This window comes from Durio zibethinus, chromosome 27 (genome assembly GCF_047325235.1).
Source record: "Durio zibethinus cultivar Kanyao isolate XHJ-2024 chromosome 27, ASM4732523v1, whole genome shotgun sequence".
NCBI classification, from domain to species: domain Eukaryota; kingdom Viridiplantae; phylum Streptophyta; class Magnoliopsida; order Malvales; family Malvaceae; genus Durio; species Durio zibethinus.
The window spans coordinates 4312875-4324525 of record NC_143188.1 but is presented as its reverse complement, the minus strand read 5'-3'; the positions used below and the strand labels follow the sequence as shown (position 1 = coordinate 4324525).

General features: G+C 35.3%; 1 pseudogene across 1 annotated transcript; it reads right to left on the bottom strand.

Moving 5' to 3' along the window:
- Positions 1 to 7939: 7939 nt before the first annotated feature.
- LOC111279775 (putative calcium-transporting ATPase 13, plasma membrane-type pseudogene) lies at positions 7940 to 11433 on the bottom strand (annotated as a pseudogene). Its single transcript, XR_016334619.1, has one exon. The product of XR_016334619.1 is annotated as a putative calcium-transporting ATPase 13, plasma membrane-type pseudogene (transcript).
- Positions 11434 to 11651: the final 218 nt, after the last annotated feature.

Sequence of the window (11651 nt, the reverse complement as noted above, 5' to 3'; positions counted from 1 at the left end):
GACTTTCTGATGTAATAAAGATGAAACAACACCTATCATATGGATCAACGGCCTACCCAATAAGTAATTGTATGAAGGAGAGATATCTATAACTTAAAATTTCATGTTAAAAGTGCACAGGCTAATCTGTAATGGTATTTATAGTCTCTCAGCACTTCTCTTCGAGTTCCATCAAAGGCTCTCACTATCATATGACTAGGCTTCATATAAGATCCATTAACAGAGAGTTTTATCAGAGTAGTCACATGCATAACATTGATGAATGAGCCATTATCAATCAAAATCTTAGCCATTATGACTTTTACATTTAACAATAATATGGAGAACCTTGGTACTTCTATCACTAAAAGAAATATAGTTTAGAATTGTCAGATTGCCAACAAGTTGTTCCACATATTTAACAAAAGCATTGTGAGGCACATATGCTTGATTTTGCACTTTTAGTAAAGCATTACAATACGACTCTGAACTGAGCAATAATGATAATAGCGAAATCTTAGCTGACATCTTGTTCAGTTGTTCTACCACGTTATACTCACTATGTTTTATTAGCTTTAAGAATTCACAAGCTTCACGCTCAAATATCGACTTCTGACATTCTTTTTCTGAGGCTGCAACAGGATTACTCTGACTTTTCTTTTTTTTTCCTACCTTTACTTTTTTCATTTTAGCTTTTCTAAAGTTTTTGGGGTATAACACTTCCCACTTCAAGTCATACCTCTTACGTCCATTATGTTCGTAGTATCTAGGTTAACTACAACATCACAATCATATTTTCATGATATTACTTTATCATTCTAATATAGAAAAGGGTCAAAAATTTTAATTGTCACTATTGATCAAAAGACGAGCTTTTGTAGCTTCAGTATCAGCTTCTCATCATAATAAATAGTTATCAATCTACGCACAAACTTATTCTTTGAATAATGGTAGACAGTTTAGCTTTCATCAACTTTTTTTTTTCAAAAAACTTTATCTGATCCATATCTATCATTTTTTGCATTTTTTGATGGAATTGGCCATAATACTCGATAGAGTGCCCCAAAGCACCTTTGTGGTAGTTACACTTCTCAATTGAATTGATCGTTATGGAGTGATCATGAAACTCTATTGATTTTAACATATCTGTTTTATCTAAGGCTTCAAACATCTTAGCCATTAGAGTTTTAACTTTCTCTATCCCTTTCTTCACATAGCTTGCTTACTAATCAATTAAAGCATTTATTGATGGTCTAGTATGATTTGGTAAAGGGTTCCCATTAACATTTGAAGTTCTTCATTGGCTGGTCTCAAAATTTAACACCCCTTCATTGATTAATCCTTGCACTTTGCATTTCAAGGCAGTACAGTTCTTAGTAGAATGGCCTGAATTTCCATAATGATAATCGCAATGTACATTAAGGTCATACCATTTAAGAAACGGAGGTTTCAAAGGCTCAACAATAACAGGGGCTAGTAAATATTTTTTGACAAGTTGAGGTTACAAATCCGTGTATGTCATAGGTATAGGATCGAAAATGATTTTTTCTTGGGTAGTTCTTGGGGCTCTCGAACCACTATAAAGATTAAACCTCCATTCTGATCTGATGGATGTAATAGGATGATTGTAGGTGGGTGTCCGAAAGGATGACTGAAAATGGGGTGGATAAGTTGGTGGTTGTAGTGGCTGGTATGGTTAATATGAATGAGGGATAGATGTAACATTGTTTACGGAAAGGCAATGGGTTTGGTAGACTGGTGCAGGGTAGGGTGTGAGACCTCTAAACTGTTACCTTACATAGTTTATCGCTTGGGCTTCATTTTTTTTCTTTTTGGGCACTGTACCTTTTTTTGCTCCACTTGTCTTTCATGCATCAAGCTTACCATTTTTTATGATATTTTTAATGATTTCACCTAATATTACTATATCTGTAAAATTTTTGATTGCATTGCCTATCAGTCTTTCATAATATGGTACTTTCAAGGTATTCACAAATAAGATAATTGTCTCTTTTTCAGTGAGATGAGATTAGACTTGTGCAGTCACATCTCTCCATTTTTGTGCATACTCTTTGAAAGTTTTTGTTATTTTTTTTCATACTCTGCAAAGATAGGCGATCCGGAGCTAGATCTATAACGTGCTGATATTGTGTAAGAAATACCCTTGAGAGCTTTTACTAGAAATGAATACAAGTCCTATCTAATTGAACATACCATCTAGCTGCAGAATCCGTAAGACTACCTTAAAAATATATGCATTAATTACTTTTCATCATGAGCATGTACTGCTATTTTTTGACAGTACATGGTGATATGGGTCATCAGGCATTTCATGCCATCATATTTTTTAAATTTAGAAACCTTAAATTTAGGTGAAATTACCACGTCAGGGATCAAACAAAGCTCGGTTGCATCTATAGAGCCATAAAAATTTATTCTTTTTACTGTCCTAAGCCTTTCTTTCAATAGCTTTATCTTTTCCTGGGCACTAGTGTCTTCCATTTTCTAAGGTATATTTATTCATAGTTTTCTCTTTCTTTGGGATCATCCAAATTAGGAACTAAGATTGGCTCAGCTAGTTTTTCCATCATAACATGATTAACAAAATTTTAGAATTGTCTTAGAGTAGGTGTGGATGTCATTCCTGGATAAGGATTAGAATATCCATCGAGAGTAGGAATTTACACTTTGGATAAGGATTGGAATATTCTTAAACCTTTATTACTATAATTTTAAAAAATTAGAATGCCATGTGTAGAAAAATTTTATTTTTTAAAATTTTTTTGAAAGAAAACAAAAATGATGCAAATGATGCATGAATGCAAGTGAAAAATATTTGCACTTGGATAAATTTCAACACTAGAAATTTTCATTGATTCCATTCAGCTTTGATTACATGGGATTTATCATACTAGAATATATCCATAAAAGTGTTTGACTTGCTCATAATGGTCTTTCACCTCGTCTAGAAAGTTTACTAGGAGCTGTCTGTATTCTCCTATTGGATTGACTTCTTGTCTTAATGCTTCTACCTTTTTAACCACTTTTCATACTTTTTTTACTGCCTTACAAACTTGATTAGTCAGATATTCTATGTACTATTGCCTTTCTAAGCTTTTTACCTTTCACCTCATACGAGCATTTTTTTTTTAATCACATGTGAAGATCGAATATTTTTCCCTTCCCTGCCACTCATTTATTATTGCTGAAATACGATTCTTATGTCTTGTATTGTAGCTCTAACCTTTGGATCACCCAGTGAAGTAATTTTTTCTCATTCAGTATTTCTAGGTGCTTTCTTCTCTCTTTTGTGACTGTAGCCTTCAACCTTTCTTTTTTCTTTTGACATTCCACCAATCTTGCTGAAGTCACAGTATATAACCCTTTCCAATTCTGACATTTTTAAAAAATTTTGGTGGCTTCCTCTTGTTTTTCTTGAGCTTTACCTTTCTATTGGTTCATTTTTTTTTTTAAGCTCATCCATTTTGCATTGTCGACTAAGGTAAACTTAGTGACCTTTCTAGTCTTGAATTGGACTCGTAACATTTTATTTTTTTGGTGTAAATCTTTCAAATCATTATTGGGTACATCTCGTTCTTTTATGATCTTTTCCAATCTGTTCTCTTATATTTTTACTTTATATTTCAACTGTCCCATATTCTCATGAAGTCTCAAATTTTCTCTTTTTATTTCTTCTTTTTTAGCTTCTAATTCTTTCTTAACAAGCTCGACTTCTGATAGTCGCATTTCTGTCGAAAGATTAGTCGATTAGTGTGAGCTATCATCAGGAGAAAGTACTATGTCTCTAGGCCATCTTGCTTTTCAAATATGGTAATCAAGAGTGACTTTGTTGATGAAAAGCCCTAATCTTATTCTTCACATTTTCTTTCATGCTTGGATTAACTACTCCGAGGTTCTTGGTGAATTTAGTTCCTTGTAAATGAATTCTACTTGAACCAAACTATGAGTGACAAGAATAAACTGTTTTGCACCAAATTGCCTAAGCACCATCAATGGAGCGTAACTCATAACACCCCATAACCCTAACAGTGGTATCCACGGCTCATTTCCTCCACAATACAACAAAGGCACACGAGGCATCCAAGACACCATCCATTCAATTTTATCATCGGTAAGCTTTCGTAAGAAAAAGACCCACTCTTTCTTAGTCTTCAATGTTGGCCATTAGCTTTTAAAGAACACTTTAATTAGTGTTTTTTTTCATAGATATGACTTTGAGAATACATTTTTTTCGTACTTGAAATAACTTCTAACTCATACATATAATAACGGTGCACATCCTATGAACAATCTTTTTCCATTTCATCAATAGAAATTTAATGATTGGATGGTTTCTGCTAGAACTGCTGGTGGAGGATTAATTGCTTGGGTTTCAATTTGCTCAAAAAAGTTTACCACAATTATCTCAATATAACCCAAAGTCTTCGAAAAGAACACCATGCCATACAATGATAGAGCAAATACAATCACGCCTTGATCATCATTTAAATGCTCCTGAATGAAGTTTTAGAGAAAGTCCCAACGAATGTCGAGATGTTCACCTTTAGGCTTCACGAAGGAATCAATGGTATCCACTTTAACCCTCATAAGCTTGGCCAACTTTTTACGATAACCTGATTTTAGCTTTCAGGTAAATACTTTATCTGGACACTATAGTTATCTCGAGCAAAATCGAATATTCTTTGATAGTTGACACCAAATCTTTCTGATTAAAAGTGAAACATCTATTGGATGGATCCTAAAATTATATAGCTACCCTAATCAACTGTTCATTCATCACTACCAAAATAAAAGATGTAATCTGCTTGTACTTCTTGTAAAAATTTTCTTTTCTTTCTTCATTTAACTGACTCCAGATAGCGGCTAAGTCTTCTAAATCATTCTGTGTGAGATCTAAATGTACCTTTTCAGGTAACTCTGACATATAACCGATAGGAAGGCAATATCCACTCTTTTGTTGGGCTTCTTTTGACTAAACATGTACTTTATTATACGGCTCACATGAGACACCGACTGAGGATGAGTAAATCTATAATTCTATGGGATCCATAAAGATTTTTTAAGAAAAAGTCGTCCTAGAGCAAATATCTTGATGCAGAACTGTATGATATGATTATGCAAAAAAAAAAAAAACAAAATTGAGTTAGTGTGAGGAAGTGGTTTAAGAAAAAATATTTTTTTGTGTTTTGAGATTTTTTTGTTTTATTTTATTTTGTATTAGACATAGGTATTTCCTATAAAAAGGTGGACGAGGCTCTACCTAACACTGATTTTCTAGGCTTATTACATGCTGAGTTTGGATTAACACGTATCTAAAAGTTCTCAAATTGTTCTTCACTGTCGTCCACATTGGACTAGTAAGGCAATCCGATCCTCACCCATTATAGGCTACGAACATAAATGGTTCAATTTGAGTGAAAGTATTTCGCTTGCCATTGCGAAAGTTATCACCTCACGAGAGCATAGGTACTATACTTCCTCCTATAAGGGACGGAGCCCAGGTATAAAGCTCATTTATGGGATGCATCATGTTATTGTGTGTACAAATATATCCTAATTTGTTGAGAGTAATATATACAGAAAAATAAAGCATAAAAGGCATAGTAAAAGAAACGTGTGTGAATTTTTTCTTTTTGTTTTCAATTTGTTTTTTTTTTTTTTTGACTTTTTTGTTGAAAGTAAAAAATAAAAATCTAAGAAACCGATTAGGACTGTTTAAATCAAAATTTAAGGATAACATGTAGTTAATTTTGGCCTGACTCTAAAAAACAAATGGCATCACCAGTGGAGTCGCCAAACTGTCGTAACGATTTTGTGTCTACCCGAAAAATTTGAAAAAAAATGAAAAAGAGAGTCGCCACTAATCTTTTTTGGCTAGGTGTGATTGACCACCTATTAAAACATATCATTTTAACAAAATTTTAAATTTATTAAAATTTATTAAATAGATAATTTTATGGTCTAGGAAATAGTTTGGGTTCGGAAGTCGATTATGCATAGGAAAGGATTAGCACGTCCACAACACCCGTTTAAAACGGTACCAATTAATTACATGTTATCTGTTGATTTTGATAAAAACAGTATTATTTTCGGTGTTTGAAAAATGATTTTTTAAATAATTTTCGTAGTTTTTCATTTATTAGAATTTTTTTTTGCTTAAATTTTATTCGAGAAAAATAAATTAGAACCCTTTTATCAAAATAATTTTTAAAATGTTCCAGTACGTTGGTAACATTAGAAGAACCTTTTCTCATTTAGATTTCTTAGGCATCACTTCTCGGAATACCTTAGAATCTCATCCTTGGATGCTCAAATTTATTTTTCGTAAAAAAAACTATGTCATGTATGCAATGCAAAATTTTACCATGTTGATGCACACATTTAATTCTCCTTTTTTAGAATTTTATTAATTGTTTTATTTGATTTTTTATTTTTAATTTAAATTTGAAGAAAAAAAAAGAAATTTTTATTATATTGAAGTTTTTCTATAAATATTTCAATACACTGATAATATTTTTAAAAAAATCTTCTCACCTAAAAATTTTGTAAAGTATCGCTACTCGGAATACCTTTAGAATCTCATCATTAGATAAAATTTCCTTTTTCTCTTTTTTTTATCACTTTATTTTAGTTTTTTTTATAAAAGTTAATTTTATTTTACTAGTTTTTATATATAAAAAAAATTTATTGTATCGAAAATTTTTTATAAATACTCCAATACACTGGTAGTATTTAAAAAAAATCTTATCACCTAGAGATTTCGTAGGTATCATTACTCAAAATACCTTTAAATCTCATCATCGGATAAAAATTTTCTTTTTTCCTTACATTTTTTTATTAATTTATAAGGTTTATTCTAAAATGCACAAAATTATAAAAAAAAAACTTTATTATATACTTTATCATTTATTTCAACAAAAATTTATTCTAACAGTTATAAATATTTTAATATACATGAATATTAATAATAAAATTTATAATACTATATATAAAAAAATTCAAATAATTTAAAAAAAAATACCTGAATCGAACCGGTCAACAGTCTGTCAACGTGGGTCTGGGCCGATTTAGCAGTTCAATCCGGTCTGATTCAATTGGTTCGGGTTCAGCGGTTCGACGTCGATCTGGGCCAGTTCAACTGAACCGGTAAAGGCAAAGGGAGAATCGATCGTCGAGTTGGGTGCGCGAATCCCGGGTTGAGTTGCGAGTCGACGTGCGGATCCTCTAGGATCAAAACGGCATCGTTTTGCTACTTTCCTAAACAGCGTCGTTTTGAAGGCTTATTTAAAGGCCAAATCAGCTATTTTTTTTTTGTTTTCTTCTTCCCCTTTCTCTCTCTAGCAATCTAGAATCTAGTGACTGCTCCGACACGTCGGCCTCAATTGATGGTCGTAGGCTGCCATCTATTGATCGTCGAAAAAATCCAAAATCTCCAAGAATCTTCTCTTCACCCCCCTAAACACGAATCTGAGCTTAGTTTTACAAAAAAAAAAAGACCTTAAACTATGTCGATCTGGCCTGTAAGATTCGGCCAAAGGATTTTTTATTTTTTATTTTGTTTTGGCGTTGAGATCTCGTTCTAGAGATTGTCTTTTTTTTTTTTGTGTTTGATTTCTCTTTTTTTTTTTCACGGAGATTTTTTAGAATATGGTAGTGTGTTTTTTTAATCTATTTTTTGTGTTTTTTGTTTTTGTTTTTTTTTTTTGTAGGGTTTCTGGGCTTTTCCTTTTGCAAGCAGCTTTATTTATAGAGCAAAATAAGATCAAAATCTCATATTTTTTGGGATTTTGATTGCCTATGATTAGGATAGCTATTAGCTGTCAGAACAGCTGTCGGTAGTTGTCAGAGCGGCTGGCAACTGCAGGCGGCTGTCAGTGCCGTTGGCAGTGCGACTGCCGGCAGTCAATAGAAAGGTTGTCAAAAGGAGAAAAAAAAAAGAAAAAAAAAAAAAAAGAAAAAATTAATTAATTAATAAAATGGTGTCTACAAATAATAAAATAACAACAATGAGCGGCAATTCTGAATTATGGTGTCCTACTTCCTCCATTTCACATAGCTGAGAATGGGTTTCTGTGGAACAGGTATGAACTTGACAGCCCAGCCAATGGGCCAGGGCATAGCTGCAATTGCGATGCAGGCACCCCATTGGCCCCAATTCAACCTCTCTGTATCAGCAAACCGTTTCAGAAATTCTACCATAACTACTTGAAGAAGAATGGTTGTGGCAATGATTCCCATAAACAACTTGTTCTTGTGTATCCCCTCAAATACGTTCTTCTTTTCTAGCTTCCTTGCGTTAAATTCGTTGAAGACTTGGCACAGAACAAAAGTGTTGAAGATCAAGGTATCATTGACCTTCTCTGTTACGCCAAAGATTGATTCACCGCTGAATTGCAGGGCAAGAAGCACTGCTATCTGGTATAAAGCTTGAGCTAGTAGGTTCCTCCACATGATGTTTGTGATCAGTGGCTCTGTTCGACCCACGGGTGGTTTCTCCATCAACTCCCTTGTAGGCCGCTCAGTCGCAAGAGCCAGAGCACCCAATGTGTCCATGATCAAGTTCACCCACAATAACTGGACAGCTGTTAGAGGGACTTCACCTGCTGAAACTGCTGCTACGAAGTTGATACAAAGTGCAGCAACATTTACAGTAAGCTGGAATTGAATGAACTTCTGGATATTCGTGTAGACACATCTTCCCCACATCAAGACCGTGGCCACAGAAGCGAAATTGTCATCCAAGATGACAATATCTGAGCTCTCTTTCGCCACTTCAGTTCCCTGAATTCCCATGGATAGTCCTATATCTGCTTCCTTGAGTGCTGGTGCGTCATTTGTGCCATCACCAGTGACTGCAACTACATGCCCTTTCTGTTTCAAGCACTGTACCATTAGAAGTTTATCAAAAGGAGAGGACCTTGCCATAACTCGGATTTTTTCTACTTTCTCCATCCTCTCCTGTGGTGTATAATTCCTGAATTCCTCACCTTCTACCACCGCATCACTGGAAAATTCCTCACCACGCCTGAGAATCCCACATTCAGTAGCTATGGCTCTTGCAGTGAAAACATTGTCCCCAGTGATCATTTTGATGTTTACTCCAGCATATTGGCAATCTTCTACAGCCTTCTTCACTCCAGGTCTGCATGGATCCTTTATACCCACTAGTCCTAACAGGGCCAAGCTGTCTTCTTTAAGCTTTTTCTGCTCTTTTAGATTTTCGTACTCTTCTTTTGGAACTTGTTTATGGGCAAAAGCAATGCACCTGAGGCTGCTCGCAGCCATGCCTTGAATAATTTGCTCAAATTTCATCCTTTCCACATCATTGAAATCTTTCACGATTCCAGAAGCATCATAGTAGCTTGAGCACATTGCTAGAATCATCTCAGCGGCTCCTTTCCAGTGAAGATGGACAGTGCCATCATCTTTCTTCACAATCAAAACCCCACTTCTTTTTTTCTGAGAATTGAAGGCTTCCACTTGGCGTATTTCACAACTCTTCTTCATCTTCTCCATATCCATCTTCAGTTCCAGGACAGCCCATGAAAGTATTGCCTTTTCTGTAGGACTGCCTGAGAATTCAAATTCTGTTCCTGAAGAAGCTCTGTAAACACTACCAGTAGTATTTAAAGCAACTCCCTGATGGATCAAGTCAACAACAAATGGAGAAATTGAAGAAGCACCCTCTTCCGTAGATTCTTGGCCAAGCCAAAATTTTGTCACCTTCATTCGGTTGAGTGTGAGAGTACCTGTTTTGTCAGTACAAATTGTGGTGGCTGAGCCCATTGTCTCACAGGCAGAGAGCTTTCTCACCATTGCTTGATCTGCCATCATTCTCTTCATCGAATAAGCCAGAGTCAGTGTGACAGCTAATGGCAATCCTTCTGGAATTGCAACTACAACGATGGTAACAGCAGCAGCTACGATTCCCACCACAGCATTTATTACATCATCAGCCTTTGTCTTGCCTCTATTGAACTCCCGGTTTCCATTCTCATCTGTTGTATTGCCTGTGAAGTAACGAACCAACAAAACGACAAGAACCAGGAAAGCAACTGCTAAGCCGACCTTACCAATTGATGAGGTCAGCTTGTTTAAACGCGCTTGTAAGGGTGTCTGATCATTAGTGTCACGGCTGATCTGGCTCATCATTTGGCCCCATGTTGTATTCATGCCAACAGACGTGACAAGCATCCTAGCGTACCCATCAGCCACCTTGGTCCCTGAAAACAAGAATGGATTTTGGCTGCGATTTACCTCAACATGGTCACTTTCCCCGGTCATGCTTGATTCATCGACATGCAAAGAATGTCCATCTAAGAACAATCCATCAGCAGGAACTTGATCTCCAATTTTTAGGCACACAATGTCTCCAACAACGATATCAAATATTGAAATTTGCTGGCGCCGACCTCCTCGTACAACATCAATCTGAATATTGTTGCTGACTTTTGATAACTTGTCAAATTGTCTGTTCTGCCTATAGTTACTTATGGCAGAAACAGCAATGACAAGAAATACAGCTACGAATATGCTTCCACCGTCGTACCACCCTTCTTTGGGCCCGTGTTCTTTGATTCCAAAGCCAAGTGAAAGAGCTGCACAGCCTAAAAGAATCATTATTGTAAGGTCTTGAAATGCTTCAATCACAAAATGTAAAATGGTCTTCGTTGGTGGTTTCCTATACGTGTTGGAACCGAATGCCTCATGTCGGCATGCAATGTCTTCGGTGCTGCCAGAAATGCCAACCTCGGTGTCGGTGCCAAGAGCAGAAGCCACACCATCAACCCCATCATGATTTTTCAGCTTCTCGATTTTTTTCTCTTTCACTAGCTCAATGAGAGTTGTTTGATCAATTTGGAAAAGACTGTTTTCCGGTATAACAGTGAGTGAAACACGAGATGATGAGCGAGGAATAGCCTTGGTTTTTTCTTTGGGTGTTGGAGGCTTGACAACAAGGGATAAAAATGTTCTAGAACAATAGATGGTAGTGAATATGGTGTGCCACTTCTTTTTGGGCTTGCATAGGTTAGCTGGAACTTGGAGTATACATTCTATTCCAAGCATGCTTGCATGAAACATGGCAGTCATAATTAAAAAAAAAAAGAGTACGCAAAACAATATGATAGATATACACTAAAGGAAAGAAAGCTTGCACTGTATTTTTTTTATTATCAGATTGCGGTCTTTTATGAAAAAAAAAAAAAAGAAAAAAGAAAAAAAAAGAAATGAAAGGAAAAGTTTACAACTATTTGGTTTGTAAAGATTATGGCAAACAATCAACTTTCATGAAGAAGAAAGCTTAGCTGATAGCCTGATTTTGCTTGATGATAACCAATAATAAAACCTAATATTTATATACTTCTCAGACATCCACCGCGTTGATGCTTTTCATATATATAGATTTGCTTGGATTGGAAGAAAGATGTTGGAATTGAGAAACACATTTACGATTAGGTATTTACTTTCCTTTTTGCTTTTGTGTGTTTCCTTAAGCTTGAAGGAGAGAAGTCAAAAGAAAGCGCACCCTTGGTCCCAATCAGCCAATGACAAGGCAAGGCGACCAAGAAGACGATCGGCAGATATCTTTATTGATGTCAGGCTAACCCTTGCAATCTAAAATCTTATCTTGTTATTAAAGATTCCAACCG